The sequence below is a fragment of the Ursus arctos genome, unplaced genomic scaffold, assembly GCF_023065955.2.
Source record: "Ursus arctos isolate Adak ecotype North America unplaced genomic scaffold, UrsArc2.0 scaffold_11, whole genome shotgun sequence".
NCBI lineage: Eukaryota > Metazoa > Chordata > Mammalia > Carnivora > Ursidae > Ursus > Ursus arctos.
The window spans coordinates 25,738,781-25,757,318 of NW_026622775.1; the positions used below are offsets into that span (position 1 = coordinate 25,738,781).

Genomic DNA, 18,538 nt, shown 5'->3' on the forward strand with positions numbered 1-18,538 from the left:
ACTCTACTGATTAGGTTGGGCCCACCCGTTTGCCATATAACAGTAGTGAGATCTCCTATTCAAAAGTTCCATCCACACTAAGGGGGATAGATCATACAGGGCATGTACATGACTTGTGGGAATTCTGCAGACCTCCACATGTTTGCATTTTTCCTCTAAAGTGGAAGCTGTGTTGTTCCTTAAACTCACATCCAAAAAAGTTCTTCTACTTTTACCATGTACTCTGTTATTTGAAAATCTTCCACTCTTTACTAGATTTCAGAGAAAAAGAAAGCAATTGAGCTGGTCAAGACTAGAGTCAGCAGCTCTATCACTCTTTCTTCATGACCTAACAAAGCCAATGCTGACAAAAGTGTTGATGGCAGATCAGAATCAAGTAGGACACACTGATAAAGAGTATGACAGCAGGTAATCCTGAGATTTGGATTTTCAAAAAACGTCTCTTTAACAATTCTAAATATTCTAATTTTAAAAACAATTTGTTTGTTTAAAAAACAAAACAAACAAACAAAATAAAAATAATACTTGGCCCTTCAGGGAAAATTGAACATGCTGACTTGGAACACCCAAGTACATCATGTTCTCAGTGCTTTTCGATCTGCCTAACCATACATTTGGGCATGACCAGAAGTATTCCACCATTATTTGCCCATGTGTATATGAAAGTCCCTAGCCCCCTCTGACGATACAAGTGAGTTATATGAATAGGTTTATCACAGGTTCAGTACACCATCTCCTCTCCCAGAACCTCGCCTCTCCTCAAACTAAAACTATAAGGGATAACTATTAACTGTATGAGCAAAAATTAAAAATTATAAATATAAAAAAATAAACACATGTTTTTTCTGTAACTTGTCATTACTCAGAAATAGACAACTTTGACTTCCTCTCGTAGGAGTGGCCTTGACCATAAGTGAAAAAGGAAAATTCTCATAAGAAGTAGAATTTTGAATGTGACATTTACTGGGTTTAAAAGGAGTGATGCCTGGAATAAGACTCTATGTTGATTTCTGGGCAATGGTAAGGGTTTGGTTGGATAACTTGAAGAGAAAAGGATTAAATAATTGGTCGCTAAAGACAATATGGATAAATCTCACAAATACAATATTGAGCTAAGGAATCCAGGCACAAAAGAAAAAGAAAAAAGAAAAAAAAAAGGAAAACAAATATAGCCAAATTACAGAAACAACCCAACTGCCCATTGAATGATGAATGGATTACGCAGCCATAAAAGAATGAAACCTTGCCATTAGTAACAACATGGATAGAGCAAGAGAGAATTATACTAAATAAGATAAGTCAGAGAAAGACAAATGCCATATGATTTCACTCATATGTGGAATTTAAGAAACAAATGAACAAAGGGGGGAAGTGAGGGAGGCAAACCAAGAAATAGACTTTTAAATATAGGAACGAACTGATGGTTACCAGAGGGGAGGTGGGTGGGGGGATGGGTAAACTAGGTGAGGAGAATTAAGGTATGCACTTGTGATGAGCACCGGGTACTGTAGGAAAGTGTGGAATCACTACATTGTACACCTGAAACTAACATTACACTGTATGTAAACTAACTGGATTTTAAATAAAATCTTTAAAAATATAAAATTAAAAAAAACCTATTTGATTATATTTATAGAAAGTTCAAAACCACACAAAACTGATCTATGATAATGGAAATCAGGAGGGCTGGTACTCTTGTGGGTATTGAAACCAGAAGAAAGTATATTGGGGCCTTCTGAAGTACGTGCAGTGTTTTATTTTATGATTTCAGTGCTGCTTGTACAGATGTGCCGTTTGTGAAAATTCACTGAGCTGTGCCCAGATGGTTTGTGTACTTTTATGAATGTATGCTATTATCAAATAAAAAGCCAAACAATTTCAGTAAATAATTAATCTCAAGAAATTTTTTGGAAGAGCCCTGTAGTAGCACCTCTAGGAGTAGGCCCAGAACATGAAAATACATTTGTTCCTACTGTAGAAAAATACCTTCATAATCAGGTGTACATGATAAGAGACTTTTTAGATATCAGCTATCTTCTTTCCCCTGGACACCAAGACTTGCATAATGAGCTCATGATTAAAATGTGTGTGGTGGCAAGAAGGAACTTTAAAAATAGTTTTCCTCTTCTCAGGGTGACCTAGCCACAGACACTTATGAACGTGTAGTTACCAGCAAAAATAATTGTTTTATTCCTCAATATGTCTCCACACTTCAGGTGAACAGCCAGCTACATGGTGGCCTCAAGATGTACATTAGAACCCTTTCACAGGTGGGGGCTGTGGTGAAGATTTTTTTTTTTTATCAGACAGAAACTTATCGTAGATGTGGATTTTATTTTCAGACTATAAGCATACTTGTTCAGGAACCTCGAAACTTGGACTAACTAAATGCTTCAAAAATTGTCATTCCATTCCACAAGCACTGTCTCCAGTTGAAATAAAAGAAATAAAGTTTTGAAACCATTCATTCTGCTACTCCAATGACAGAAGCAACCGGCTTTATTAAAAAATTAATGCAGATTGAGGTGTAGTTCCAGGAGAGACAACACTGAAGTGAAGTTGGCTTTTCTGCACAATGATGTTTATAATCTAAACCCAGGACAAATATATGTTGCTCTCCTTTCCTTAACCAGAATGCTAAATCTCTGAACAGATGAATTCAGCAAATAAAGTTAGAAGAAGGTTTTGGTACTTCTCATTCTTACCCCTAATATCACATCTCAAAATCTTGTTTTTTGCACTGTAGGATTAATTCCTATAGTCTTCCAGATAGATAGATAGATACATAGATAGATAGATAGATAGATAGATAGATAGATAGATAGATAGATAGATATTTAATCCGGCAAAATGATACTTCTACAAGCATATCTTCTCGATTCTCCTAGAACAGGGTTACATATTTTACTAGAATGACTGAACTGATAATCAAGAGAAATAGAGATTTTGCTACAGAAATATGGGTAGAATCCAAGTAATACTCTGGAATGTTTCCATGTAATAACAGGCCTAGTACTAAATATTAAATAAGACAATGTAATAGGATCCACAGAGACTCCAATAACAAGGGATTGATAACTTAGTTCAACTCACAAGATAAAAAATAAAGAAATATGACCTGAGACTATTCTGGCCAAAAATAAAATTATATGAAATAGAAATTTTTAAAAAATCAGTGACAAGTTTACTTCCCATGGACTTTTGCAGCATTGCTTACTCTTTTACATATATTTCCTTTTTCTTGCTTTTGTCCACTATTAAACACAAAGTATGCTGGTTGATTTGGTCCATAGATCACAGAATATTGAGATGCTATAATGACAGAGGAACCCAAGAAATAGACATTACCCAGAAAACACAAACGTCATCTTTGGAAGCATTAAGTCAAAAATCACTTTTGGTTTTCACCTACTATAAATGGAATAAGATTATTTTTAATCGTGAGACACACTTTGTAAAACACGAACGTTTTAGGAATTGTATATATAGAAAAAGGAGTGGGTTAGTACTTGCCTACGACTTTGGACAGGTAGGGTACGTAAGAAAAGTTCTATTGTTTTTGCCTGCTGATTACCCCTTCTTCTCCTAGGAAGAGATCCCAATCTCTATGACAACAGACAGAGGCAGTATGTGATGCAAACTGGTTCAATCAAAATATCTCCTACCCCTGACACTCAGATAATATGTACTTCTGTGAATATTAATCTATAATAAAGAGGCTGAAGATTTATTAAGTTACATTATCTTAAGGCTTTACTCTGGTGAGACTGCCCAAACTCCTGCTGGCATTCCCAGGGTTGCCCTGAGCTATCATCTTCCCTAAGACTAGAATGTTTAGCTTTAGTTATTTCACCATCCTTTGTATAAATTCTCTTTCCTTTGTTTACTTAAGTTAGCTGAATCTAAGTCTTTCTTTGGTTCTTGTTAAACTCAGAAACCAAAGAGCCTAAGTGCTACTAAATTAGAGTAACATCCACAGCAGTTTGACTTTAACATTTTAATCAAGACTTTTACCAGCAATTAGTTTGTCAAACATTTAAGAAGGCAAAAGAATTCTCAGATACACAGCACTCATTGAAAGTTCTTTTCTGTTTCACAGGGAGATAAATCAAAATTTGATGTCACTGATAGTGGTCATTATGTTGCAGAAAGTCTGGACATCAACATCAGAAACTATTTAAAAGACTGAAATAAGCACATATGGTTTAAATATGAATCACAGTTTTAGTACAGTAACTATAGTTACTGAGTAAAAGCTATTTTACCACTAGCTTTCCACGAGCCTGGAGTAGTCGTTAAAAAAATAAAGTGGTGACTTTAATTAAATGCACTAAATGTCAAGATGAAAGTGTTATTAATATTGCCATGATGGAGACAAAATGGGGTACTCTGTGCATAAATCCTTATTTACTTGGGAGTAAATAAAGTCTTTCTAAAGGCCCAGCACAGTTACAGGCACATAATGGGTGCTTAATATATATTTTCTAATTTTGTGAATGAAATAGTTACTAAAAATTGGAACTTGAGGAATTTTTTTCAGTTAGATATGATCAAAAATATTTGAAATAATAGATTAATTAGATTACCTAAGGAAAATTAGATAAAAAAGAAAATATAAATTTAGAATAATTAGAATAATAGTATTGGGAAAACAGTCTGGGGTAATTTAATAAAAAACAGGTATCTTTAAATATATGATTATATTATTTTTCCCCCTCTCCAGACATTCACTGATAAACAGGCGAGGATTTCATGTTATGAAATAGTAAAAACAACTGATAGACATTTTGGAAAATGTTCTATCTCTATGTTCTCTGATGCTCTATTAATGTTAGAACAAGAAAATGCAAATTAAGCCAACAATGAGATCCCATTTTAAACACTTTTTAAAATAAAAGGGCCAAATGATAGTAAGGAAAAGACAACATTTCCTTTGGAAAGGACCTTAGATACTTAAGAACCTTTTTTCATTCCCTTCCCCTAGACCTCTTCTTCTAAGCAGTAGCTAAGTGCAATTCATTCTGTTTTCTAGTTTCCCTCCAATCTCTATTGCTTTCCACTGCCCATAGCAGGCACTTCAGCTTAGTTTAATATTATAGCTACCTAAATTCCCACAATTACCTTCTATTTTATCCTTCAGCCTCCAGTCTTACTCCCATTGATACAGTCTCATCCTTCAGCCACAAAGCAAATTTGATCATGTTGTTCCTCCAACATTGTAATAGCATCTCTTTTTTCTTACTTAAAATCAAACTGATCAATATGTTTTTAAGACACTTCATCTACTGGGGCACCTGGGTGGCTCAGTCAGTTAAGCATCTGCCTTCCGCTTAGGTCAGGATCCCAGGGTCCCGGGATCCAGCCCCAGTCAGGGCTACAGAAATATGCTGAACAGGGAGCCTGCTTCTCCCTCTCCTCCCTGCTTCTCCCTCTTCTCCCTGCTCATGCTGTCTCTAACTCTGTCTCTCTCTCTCTCAAATAAATAAATAAAATCTTAAAAAAAAAAAAAGACATTTCATTTACTTTTGTTCCTGTTCAATTACTTACCCAACTTCGTTTTCCCTTTTCAACACCATCTCCCATTCTGTTAACTCCCAAATCTAAGTTCCAGGCAGCTCAACGTCCGTTCCCCATGTTCTCACTTACCTCTTGATCCCCGCCCAGATTCTTTTTGCAAAACATGCTTCCTTTAATCTGATGACCTCTGGGCATCCTAGACATAGAATTAGTTTTGATATCAATCACTTACCCATCATTACAGCTAGTTTCTTTCCAGTAAACTCCTAAAGAAATTTATAATTACCCTATTACAGCAACCTGTATTTGGTTTCATTTAACCCAAATCAAGTGTAGAATTTAAAACTGTATTGAAGTTTACTTGTCTTAAATTTATTTAAAAATTATTTAAAAAAAAACCCTTTACAGTTTTTATTATTTTTGTTTTCCTTTAATGATTTCTCTACAAATTTAATTTTATCTGTACGGTTCATGTTACCATCTCTGATCTTTCTGTTTTTTGCCTTAGGACTTTTCTTTAATTAAAGACATATTTTTAAAATTTAGATAATTTCTTCTGGTACGTAAGCAATTTTATCAAGTCATAACCTAAAAATGTCAAATATTTATATTTTCGACCATATAATATTTATAACAGAAACATCTTAGTAACAAAGACTTTGTGTCCTTTTCCACAGTATGATGTTGAAAAGAGACATTTCATGAAGATGAACCTTTTTTCCCAAATACACTGAAAAGATAAAGAACATACTGACTATATTTTATTGGAACTTATAGAAATAAGTGACAGAATATAACAATGTAAGATTTGATCTATTTTGTTATTTTCCCCATTGGATAATATCATCACTAGTTTTATCCTAACATTATTCAGAATAACCATTCATGAAAAGTATCCACAAAAAAGACTGCAATAGGAGACTATCCACATCTAATTGAACATACATAATTTTCTCCCCCTTTTTATTTAGCACAAAAGATTTAATTTAAAGGAGAATGAAATATGTACTTTGTCCACTAAATACATCAAGCTCATATTCTGAGGAACATGAAGCTTCTTCTGAAATGTTCTATAAGGAATACTATCAGTTGAATTTTCCTGAGAGATACCTATATTAAACTTTCATTGAGATGAATTTTAAATGCTGAAAAAAAATGTTTAAATAAAAAATAAAGGGTTATGCATGATAGGATTCCATTCAGATTTAACATGTTAGGTATCACATAGTAATCTGGTGCAGGATCCATTAGGTAACATGGGTGTTGGGGATGAAGAAAGGGATGTTTAAGATTATCTCTGTATTATCTGTAATAATTTATTTAAAAATCTTATGCATCGTATTTTATAACTGTATTACTGTATTATTAAGAGATATTAAATGGTTAGCTAATAACTTTGCGTAACATTTAATTATATCAAAATGACTAACAGGGATTCAAAATAAATAATCAAAAATCTTTAGTAGGACGACACTGTCCAACACAGTGCTGGGTCACAGGCAGAGGATGAACAAGGAAACCAGTCCTGGAGGCATCCTGCTACCTAAAGTTTACCTTTTGTTTCTGTATGATAGGGCAATGTAGAGATCTGGAACTGGAAAGACCAGTTCTGTAGGAGGGGCACTCAGGGGATTTGGGAAACAGACTACCAACTGGAGGAGAAGAATGGTAATATTTTAATAAACGATGTGCCCATACAAAAAGCGTGCTGAATCTTTATCAGCCTGGTTATACGTGTGCTGAGATACTGATCCTCTCAGCCCGTGGGGTGGTCAAGCAGGGCCTGGGTAGCCAGTTGCCTCATCTGCCTGCCACCCCTGTAGCAGTCTCCTCTCGGCACAGGTAGCCTAGGTCAGGTTACCTCACTGAGCCATAGGAACATTTTTCTATGTCTCTCCTAATGTCATAATCTGTGAAGAATTTTTCCAAGTCAAAGGTGATATGTGTCAACCACTACTTTATGCAATCATTACTTTTTTAGCTAAATTAAGTAATATGTTTTACTATATTTATCTGTATTTGTAGTATCTTTGTTACTGTTGTTATTAACCAGAATACAGCCAGTTGAGGCAAAATGTTTAGGTTCTAATTTGGTTTCCATAAGGCACTATGTGAATGTAGAATATAATTTTAATTTCTTTAAAGCTACATATTGCCTAGAGGCACCTGGGTTGCTGGGCTGGTTATCATCCCATTCTTGATTCAGGCTCAGGTCCTGATCTCAGGGTGGAGTGACTGAGCCCTGAGGCTGGCTCTGCACTCAGTGGGAGTCCGCTGGAGCTTTTCCCTCTGCCTCTGCCCGCCCCTGCATGTGCACACTTTGTCTCTCTCGCTCTCTCTCTCTCAAATAAATAAATCTTAAAAAAAAAAAAAAAAAACTACATATTGCCTCATCAGTGAAAGAATGGGATTATAAGAGATTTATTCATCCAACTAACAATTATATGTGGAGTTTTTGCTAATCTTTAAAATACTCTTATACCTGAAATCAGAAACCTACAGGTTTGGAAAACAGGGCTAATTGTAAAAGAAGCATTTGACGAAAATTTTCAAAATCTTAAAATCTCTTTAGGTGAAGTAGATTGTTATTTGAGAACTAGATTAATCAAGGAACCCAGGAGCTGCAGTCATGCATACCTCAGGTTTGAATTTAAGTTTTGTTTTTTGTTTATTTGTTTCAAAGATTTTTTATTTATTCGTTTGAGACAGAGACAGAGAGCAAGAGAGAACATGAGTCGGGGGAGGGGCAGAGGGAGAAGCAGGCTCCCGGCTGAACAGGGAGCCCAACCTGGGGCTCAATCCCAGGACCCTGGGATCATGACGTGAGCCAACGGCAGATGCTTAATGCACTGAGCCACCTAGAAGCCCCTAAATTTAAGTTTTAACATGTCCCCAGAGCATATCATTTCATCTATCTAATCTTTAATTTCCTTAGAAATAAATTGGACATTGGGAAGGGTATGTGTTGTGGTGAGCAATGGGTATTTTGTAAGGCTGATGAATCACAGACCTGTACCCCTGAAACAAATAATGCATTTTATGTTAATTAAAAAACAAACAACAACAACAAATAAACAAAAATAAAACAGTACATACTGGTCATCATCTGAGCCAACCACGGTGGCCTCTCCTGGCGCCCTACTCCAAGACAACCTGGCTCATGCTCCCCAACACGGCAGCTCAATTTTTATCTCCTTCTCTGTCCCCAGGCGTCGGGAGGCCAGGCCAGCCACCAGGACTGCGCAGACCGCGGGGACGGCAGCTGCGACAGCCCCCGTCAGCCTGTGAGGTTTGGGGTCTGAGCGTGATGGGGCAGCCCTGGCGCCCGCTCCCATAATGCAGTGCATGCCACGTGATTGAGGAGAGAGCATCATGGCTGCCAGGAAGCTGTAGATCGCAGTGCTCAGGGAGAACGTGGCCAGTGTTCTGATGGAACCACCTGCCAGGGTCAGTAATGAACAACGTCAGCATACACAGTGCAGATTTCTGTCACTTAGGAAAAGGGTCAAGATTTACAGTTTGCAAGCGTTTTTCATGCTTCATGCTTTGGAAGTAGCAGTTGAAGAGGGGGAGGAAAGGTTTTGAAAATTTTAATGGTGATTAGCTGCCACTTGCCTGAGGTGTATTTTGAGAGGAACTAACCTCTTAGTGGTGCTAAAGCAAGGTCACTTAATTAAAAAACAAAAACAAAAACCAGAAAGCAAAATGGTCTATGTTCTGTTTTAAGCTGCCACAGCCACACCGAAAGCAGTGAATACTCAAGTTCAAGTAACATGAGCAACATTGGATTGAGTGTGGGATTCCAGGAGTACTACAGGAGAGTATTTCAGGAAAAAGACCTTTGTCACATCTTCATGTTAACTGTTGAAGTTCTACGGGAGTTCATCAGCAGAAGCAACCTCAATACTCAGATGTCTTGGATATTTCAGCAGTTACCTTGTACTTCGCAATCAGGCCTCTAGCTGGAACTTTCTTCCTCCAAATTTGGGCAGACACCATATAGCTATGTTTGAATCCTCCCAAATGTGTTGTCAAAGCCAGCAGAGCCCAAGCAGGAGACTCTTCTGGACAATAGAGTTATGAAGGTTTTCCTGTTAGTACATGGAAAGAAATATCAGAGATTTTTTCAGATATGGCACAAGGTTCCCTGCAATGCTGTACACAGTTAGTATCTCTTCATGGACCCTTACTCCCCATGTAAGATCGCAAGTTGATTATTGAAGGATTACTGAATACTATCAATGGAATTGAAATAAAAGATTTGGAAGTTGTGGGATTCTCCAGCATTGATCAGCAACCTCATAACTGTATTCTATCCAAATTTTTAAATGCCATTCCAAATGAACTTTTCTCCTTTATTAACTGCTTCACACACCTCACTTATTCTTTGGGTGAAGTGCTATATTGGAAGAAGTTTTGATAAAGATGATGTGGTATACAAGGAGATGTATGAGAAATTGCTGGAGCCCTGCTAACTTGGATCCAAGATGAGAAACATTTCCATAAAGGCTTTTTTATCCAACATGCAGCTCAAGTTTTCAATTCCTATAGTCAGTGCTACCTAGCTGCTCCGGATGGCACAAGAAATTGGACTGCAAATGGTGTGGCTTCTTGTGAGGAAGAAGAAATAAGTAAACATCAGGAGGATGATGAAAACCAACTTTCAGATCAGCTGTGTGGGAGTCCTAGGAAGAATTGCTGCAGAACACTGTACACCCCTGCTGGCAACGTACACACGGCGCACGGTCTGAAGAAACACCACGGAGCAAATACTATCTATTCACAATTCCCAGGAGAGTGCGTAAATTGTTTAAAGATTTTAAACACCCACCCCATATCCCAGCACACTGGAACAAATGGACAGAAACATACTCGTGATTGTATTCCTTGGCTTATACATTTGGAACCCAGGCACCACAGCATAGATGGCAGAGAAATTATGGAAAGCATGGTATGAGACACTATTTTACCCATATCAATAAAAACTTGGAATAACCACTTTTCAAATGACTTTTGTAAACCTTGATTGTTTATAAAGCAATCTTTTAATGTTAATGTATCATAATTAATCACAACTCCTATTTAAAAAAAAAAAAGCACATACACAAACTGTAAAGTTTATATTAAAGCAGTCTATTTAGCACAATTGTTGCAGTTCCTGGGACATAACTCTTACCAGATACCATTTTATTGTAAAAGTTGTGATCTTTATGGGGAGAGGATCACTCATATCCATGCTGGAATCCCCCTGTTACTTTGGTTAGTTAAGAAAAGAACTAAATGTAAGCATGGTAAATGAAAATATCTCAACTATATGGTAGACCTAGAGATATAGGGGTCTTAGTGTGCCTCACTCTAAAAAAAAAACTTTTTAAACAGCCTTGAGTCTGCAAGTGGAGGCTGATTTAGCCTTCAAATGTGAATAGTTACATAAAAAATTAAACTAGCAAACCAGACTATATAAACTCTTAAAAGGAGATGTAATAGCTTAGAGTTATCACTTGACATATTTTATTACTTCTTTCCATTCCCAATAGGTAATTACTCCATTGTAATGTTAAAATTCAGGCTTATAAATGCTGTTTATAAGACTATAAAGAGTTTTTTTTTTTTCTTTCTGTAATCTCTCTTCTTTGTCTTGGCAGCCAGTTCAGTCTCTCACCATGAAAAAGAGACAGACGTCAGCAATATGTGGTGAAACAAGATTTAAAAAATAGAATACTCTCTAAAATAAGATAGTTTTAATGTTAATTACTCATAATTACTCAAACTTTTCATTGAAATTCATCCAATGTATTAAAGAATAGTTGGCCTGAAATTAGACAGTGTTTGAAAGTGTTCTATCTTGCAAAATATATGGTTATGTGTATGTATTGTATAGATTAGATAGGTTATCCTAAATTTTACCAATACAATCTAGCTAAAAAGTGCTAAAATGATTTTCTCATTATAAATTTATACCTAGGTTGTCAGAGGTTCTGTTACGCCACTCTGCTGCCCTTCCCTGCTGGTTACATGAAATTAACAAAATCGATTTGCTGAAACGTTGTGCAAATATTCTTCAAAGTCTTCAAGTTGGAGGGGGATGGTCTTGGAGATATGAAAACAATTATCATGTGGATTTTAAGCTCCAACACTTACTAGGTATGTGAACTTGGATAAGATAAACTCTCTGAACCTCAATTTCCACATTTTAAAAATAGAGAATAAATTTACTGATAAAGATGTTATGTAGATTACATTAGATGATATCAGTCCCTCTTACACAGAATCTGGTACCTAGTAGACACTGGATGCCTCTTTCTCCTGTTCTATTGTTGAGGTGACTAGCGAGGAAATCCATGTCTAAGAGGGAAGAGATTTAGGGGCTTGTAAGGGTGAATACTATTACTATTACAGTGTTGATTATATTCTGGATAGCAACTGAAGATACTAACCACAGGTATCAGCCACTCCTGATGTGTAACATAGGTGGGGTGCTTAGTTTACATGTTTAGCTACACTATTGTTTAATTTTATTTAATTTATTTTTTAAAAGATTTTATTTATTATTTATTTATTTATTTATTTATTTATTTATTTGACAGAGAGAGAGGCAGCGAGACAGGGAACACAAGCAAGGGGAGTGGGAGAGGGAGAAGCAGGCTTCCCGCTGAGCAGGGACCCGATGCGGGGCTCGCTCCCAGAAAGCTGGGATCATGACCTGAGCCAAAGGCAAACGCTTAACGACTGAGCCACCCAGGTGCCCCTATTATTTACTTTTATAGACAGAATTACATTTTGGTACCCATTTGCACTACCCAAATAAATAAGAGATTGATTTAAAGTGGAATGCTAATTAATCCTTTAATTGAGAAATATCCTTAGCTTAGACTTATTTAGGTTTCCAAATTAATATGAATTTGCTAGTTGAGTTAGCTCCCTCTAAGAATCTGTAGTCCATTATGTAAGGCAGCAGCATTCCCTGTTCTGGATAATTCTAAAAATTTCAGTATCTATTTCTATTTTTTTTAAATCAGGGATTAAAAAAAAATATTACTTCACCAAAGAGTTATATAGTGTCCAGTGTATCATGACCCTTTATATTTATTGAAGTTACACAATTCCATTTGCAAATCAGTATCTTAGAAGATGAGATTTGAAAGCCACTTTTATCTTTTCTGAAAAACACCAGCAATTTATGACTATGGATAATTTATTTTGTCTATCAATAGCTCACTCTTTCTTGTTGCAGAGTAGCATTTCATTATGGACCTACCCCCATTTGTTTACCCATTTCCCAGGTGAAGGACATTTGGGTAGTTTCCAGCTACTAGTAATTTGAATAAAACTGTTTTATATATACGGCTGGAATGCATACATAGTTATATGTTTAACTTTTTAAGAAACTACACATTATCTTTCATGCTTATATCATTTTGTATTTTGACCAATTATGTATGAGATTTCAAATCTGAATTCCTTTCCAGCACTTAGTACTTGGTACTGTCAGTTTCACCCTCCTTATTCTAATGGCTATTTAGTGGCATCTTAGTACAGTTGTAATTTATTTCCCTAATGACTAATGACATCGAGCATCTTTTTATATGCTTATTTGTCATCTGTTTATCTTCCCTGGTGAAGCTTCTTTTCAGATCTTCTGACAATTTTTTAATTATTTTTTTATTGTTGAGTTTTGAGAGCTCTCTATATATTTTAGATACAAGTTATTTATAAGATATGATTTGCAATACAGGTATTTTCCAATATGGTGGTTCATCTTATAATTTTTCAACTGTACAATGGTGTGAAAGTGATTTGCATTCAGTGGAAATTGTGCCTCAAGTTTTGAATTTCAGTCCTTTCCAGGGTCAGCTTTCTGTGGTACAATACTCTTTTGATGTTGGACAACAGCAGTGAACCACGGCTTCTGGTCAGACATGTAATCACAAGGGTAACAAGGATACACTTCAGTCATTCTGTACCCATACAACCATTCTGTTTTTCACTTTCAGTACAGTATTCACTACATTGCATGAGATAATCAACACTTTATTTTAAAATAGGCTTTGTGTTACATTTTGTCATTTAAGATAGGTTAGGTTTAAACTGTGATGTTTCAGTAGGTTAGATGTATTAAATGCATTTCCAATGTATGATATTTTTGACTTATGATGGGTGTATTGGGACATAGCCCATCATAGTCAAGGAAGATCTGTATTTCTTCCTAGTCTGTCCTTTTAATGCTTTAATTCTCTTTATAGAGTCTTTAACAGCAATTTCTCAATTTTTATTCTATATATAGCATTCTTTAGCTGTTGTACTAAAAACACTGTGCCTAGCTCAGTGTTAAAAAGATTTCCGGTGTGTTTTTTTGCTAAAAGTATTATATATAAGTTTATATTCTACATTTAAGTTTACAATTTTATTTGAATTAATTTTGTATGAAGTTTGAGGTATAAGTTTGAGATATGGGTTGAGTTTCTTTTTTATTTTCATTTTTTTTTGCATATGAAAGTTCACCTGTTCCAGGAATATTTGTTTAAAAGACTATCTTTTTTTCTGCTGAATTTCTTTTGTTTTCTTATCAGAAATCAAATGACCATTTTCACGTGGATCAAAAGAGAGAAAGAGTGGGGTAGGAAGAGAAAGAGAGAAAAAGAGAGAGAGAGAGAAAGAGAGGAAGGGAGGGAGGGAGGGAGGGAGGAAGAAAGAAAGAAAGAAAGAAAGAAAGAAAGAAAGAAAGAAAGAAAGAAAAAAAAAGAGGGAGGGAGGGAAGGAAGGAAGGAAGGAGAGAAGGAAGGAGGGAAGGAAGGAAGGAAGGGGAAAGAAAGAAATGAATCAGTGTCCCTCAGAATATATATGTGATTAAATTAAGTATATGCATTAGGACGTTTGAAATCAATTCTAGTGCACACTATTTTATACTCTTGAGCAGGTATACAAAACAATGCAAACAAATAAATTAAAGTAGGATTACAAATTTGAGCAGGTAATTTGACAAATGCAACCTGTTTGCACATGTAGATAACTGAAGGTAAATTGGGCAATTCAATTGTGTTGTCTCTTGTGCAACTCTCTATCTTAAATAAAAGATAAATTGCACTTTCAAGTTTATAAAAATGTCTTAGGTTTCAATTTTACTGAAAGGTAGACATTAGTGCATTACCTCAAATATATTACACTTTGTAAAATCTCTTTTCTAAATATGCAAAATAGCAAATGTGTTACACATTTTACATACCATTTCAGGTCTCCTTGGCACCATTTTTTTTTTTTTCCTGATCTTTGGCCCCTTAGCGGAAAACTAAGGTAAATAAGGCTTAAATATTGTTCTTAGACCAAGTCTGGTTAGCATAATTCATTCCACAAGTAACTGTTAAGTGCTTACCACTCTTACAGTTTCCTAAGATACATCAGTGAACAAAACAGAGCAAAAATACAAAAATATCTACCTTTATGGAGCTTCTATTATAGCAAGGAAAATAGACAATAAAACATTAATACAGTAAAAGAAGAAAGAAATTATATTGTATATAAGTTGATAAGCTTAATAGAAAGAAACAAGGCAGAATAAGGATGTCCAGAATGTAAAGGTGGCAATTTAAACTGTCTTTGTGAAGTTTATTTGATTTTTTTTTTTTTAAGATTTTATTTACTTATTTGACAGAGAGAGACAGCCAGCGAGAGAGGGAACACAAGCAGGGGGAGTGGGAGAGGAAGAAGCAGTCTCCCAGTGGAGGAGCCCGATGTGGGGCTCGATCCCAGAACGCCGGGATCACTCCCTGAGCCAAAGGCAGACACAACGACTGAGCCACGCAGGTGCCCCTGTAAAGTTTATTTGAAAAGGATGGTTTCAGCAAAGACTTGAAGAGCATGGTATAGTTAGCTATAATAGATATCTCAGGGGAGTATCCCAGGACAAAGAAAAAGCCAGTGCAAAGTCTGAAACACAGGAGCCCAGCACTTGAATATACTGAAATATAAGAAGGTCAGGATGACATGTACAATGAACAAGAGTGAGGAAATAAAAAAGGAGATGAGATCATATAAAAATTGAGGGCAAGTATAAGGCCTTTGGCATTTACTTGAGTCAAAATGGAAGCTCTGATAGAGTTTTGACTAGAGATGTGGCATTCTGACTTCTTTTTTAAAATGGTTACAGTGTTGAAAACAGACTGAACAACAGTATAAGTAGAAGCAGGGGACCAGTTATGTAGGCCCATATGGCTGTGGAAGCATACAGCATCATGGTTCTCAGGCTGGAGAAATCAAGGAAAGCTTCCTGATAGAAGTTATCTGTGAATTATCATAGTAATATTAATTGAATTTTGGTGCCTATTTGATAGAAAATAATTTTTTCTGATGACTGTGCTCAATAAGATGAATGAGGTTACTAAACCATTAGTGGGCTTTCAAAAAGAAAGAGCTCGAGTTATCTCCATCCTAAGAGTAGTAAAAGAAGTTAATACCAGGACCCTATGGTTTGATCCCTTCAAAGGAGTCAGGAACCGTGGTCAAAAACTTTGTATGAGTTTGAGCACTTTGTAATTTGTTAATTTACTTTCCACCATTATTATTTGGAGTCCTAGAATTAGCTAATTTCAGCTGTGTTTCTTATACCTAGTACTGAAAAAAAAATACAGTGGTCCATTTATGGTTCTTTCCACACTTTAAATTATTCCACCTATGTCCTTCACCAACATTCCATTGCATCGTACCTTTTGAAACTGCCTTTCTATTACAAATAACTTAATAAAACTTATAGAATAAAAATGTCTCCATTTTTTCCTCTAATGAACCTAGAAATTTCCTCAAGATGTTACTTACATTAAAGTCCCTCTTTATTAAAGAGTACTTATTGCCCCACACCATCGGAATAACTAAGTCAGGCATGTGTTGAGGTGAGGGAGTCAGTATTACCTTTGTTTCTCAACACCTCTTCTGAACCTTTACTTCTCTACTCTTATGTTAAAAAAATCATGCTTTTGAAACTCATTTCTATTAGTCTATTTCACTCATATCTATCATCCTAATCATTTTCCCATAATAATCGAGGTCCTAAATATTTATCTTCTAGATTCCTTTTCTTTCCTGAATTCTACTACTATACTTTCCATGATTGTCATTAATGTTAATCATTGAGTATCTCTGTCTCTTCTCCTTCTGGACACATGTTAAGATTGCATGCAAGGCCCCCTGTTGTAACAGAAGAGCTGTGAGCAGAAGTCATCTCTGTCACTTCCTAGTCAGAGAATTTAATTGCTAATTTGTGATCTTCTGGAGTATTCCTTCCTACTGGTATGGCAACAAGTAATAATTGAGATGATGGCTACTGCTTCAGCCTAGATTCCTAAATGGTTATGAAAAATTGAACACATAAGCAGATTTGTCAAGGACTAGTAGTATGAGTGAAATGTCAACCTTTGTTGTTTTAGGCCACTGAGATATAGGTCTGTTGATAATGCAGAGTAAATTAGCCTATTCAGCCACTGAGTAATGTAGAAATTGTTATGTAATGTACAAAAGAAGAATTAACATATGTAGTATTGGTTTATAAGCTGGCTGCAGGTGGTAAGAAACTGTTATGCTAAGCTGAAAGGATGGCAATCCATATTATATAGTGGCAAATAGTTAAATTCTTACCTGCTATAATTTTATGATAGGAAATGTATTTTGTGAACTCATAGATCTAAAAAAGAGTTTGGTAAACAAAATGTTAGTGTGTGTTGGCTATAGCTGACAAATTACCATAAGAAACAGATGATCTCAGACAATTTTCTATGGTAGCATAAACCATTATAGATATAACATGAGCAGGAAATATTTTATTATTTTAATTCACTGAGATACTGAGGCTGTTGGCTACCTCAGTTTATTTTAGCCTATTTTGACAGGCATACTTAACAAACAATATCTAACTGGATAATCCATTCAACACACTTGTCTTCATTCTCATGGCCTTATACTGCTCCTTTTTGTAAACTGTATTTATTTTACATATGAAATATTAAATTTTATCTTTGTTTTCCTGTTAAACACAGCATTACTCTCTGGAAGGGTTACTTTTCTAAACAATTTTTTTTTTTCATTTTGTAGAATCATTCTTTTCATATTGTAGAATCCTGTGCTATCAATAAATTTGTCTTTTGATTCTCCTGAGTTATTTAGTCTGTTATTTCTCTGAAATTCACAGCCCTAGTCTATCACTGAAACATAAAAGCTTCCAATTTCGGCCCTTGTAAAAGTCTTTATTGTTTTCATTGTTCACATTTGTCTGTCTCCTGTTCCACATCCCCACCAACATGATAGTAACAAAGTTGAATATAGCTCCCAACATGACAGTAACAAAGTTGAATTTAGCTCAAACCCTATGATCCTGGAAAACATTACAATTAAACAACCTCCCTCCCAGACACACCTTTGTTTTCCAGGAATGGATTACAGAAAGGTCTCATTCTTCCCCATGTGATTTAGGTAAGACTCAAGAATACTTCACTTGATAACCTATGAGAAAGCTAGAGATAGGCCCGACAAATTGCCATTCTTTGCCTCATAAATGATTAGTTGAATTGTTTTAACTCACTGACTAATCTGGATAAAATATCTGCTGTCTTGCCTTGACCAAACTTCAGTTAAGTTTCTTTCCTTTTTCTTGGTTCTTGAACTTTGACCCCCAGCTTCCCATCCTAAGCCAGCATCCTACAACCCCTTCTCAACAGACCCTCCAGAACATAAGGTTATCTCAGGGATAAACATTCCCTAATCAACTATCTGATTGTATTACATTTTTATCCCACTTACCCATACCCATTTTTTCTAATCTTTTTCAACACCCCCCCCCATTTAAAAAAGTCCTTTTTGCCTTACCTTTGAGATATTTGCAGATCTCATGGTCAGTGTCTTATTGCAATAGTTCTTCTCTCCCTTGCAATAATCCTTTCAAATAATCTTTCCTTATTTACATGCTGATTTGTTTTTTGACACCAAATACACTTTTTTGACAGACAAAATTATCACAGCCTCTGAAGTGTTATTTCAT

The 18,538-nt window shown here is 35.7% G+C and overlaps 1 pseudogene; it reads left to right on the forward strand.

Annotated features, from left to right (window-relative positions):
• Nucleotides 1-981: 981 nt before the first annotated feature.
• LOC113255795 (exportin-4-like) lies at nt 982-10,474 on the forward strand (annotated as a pseudogene).
• Nucleotides 10,475-18,538: the final 8,064 nt, after the last annotated feature.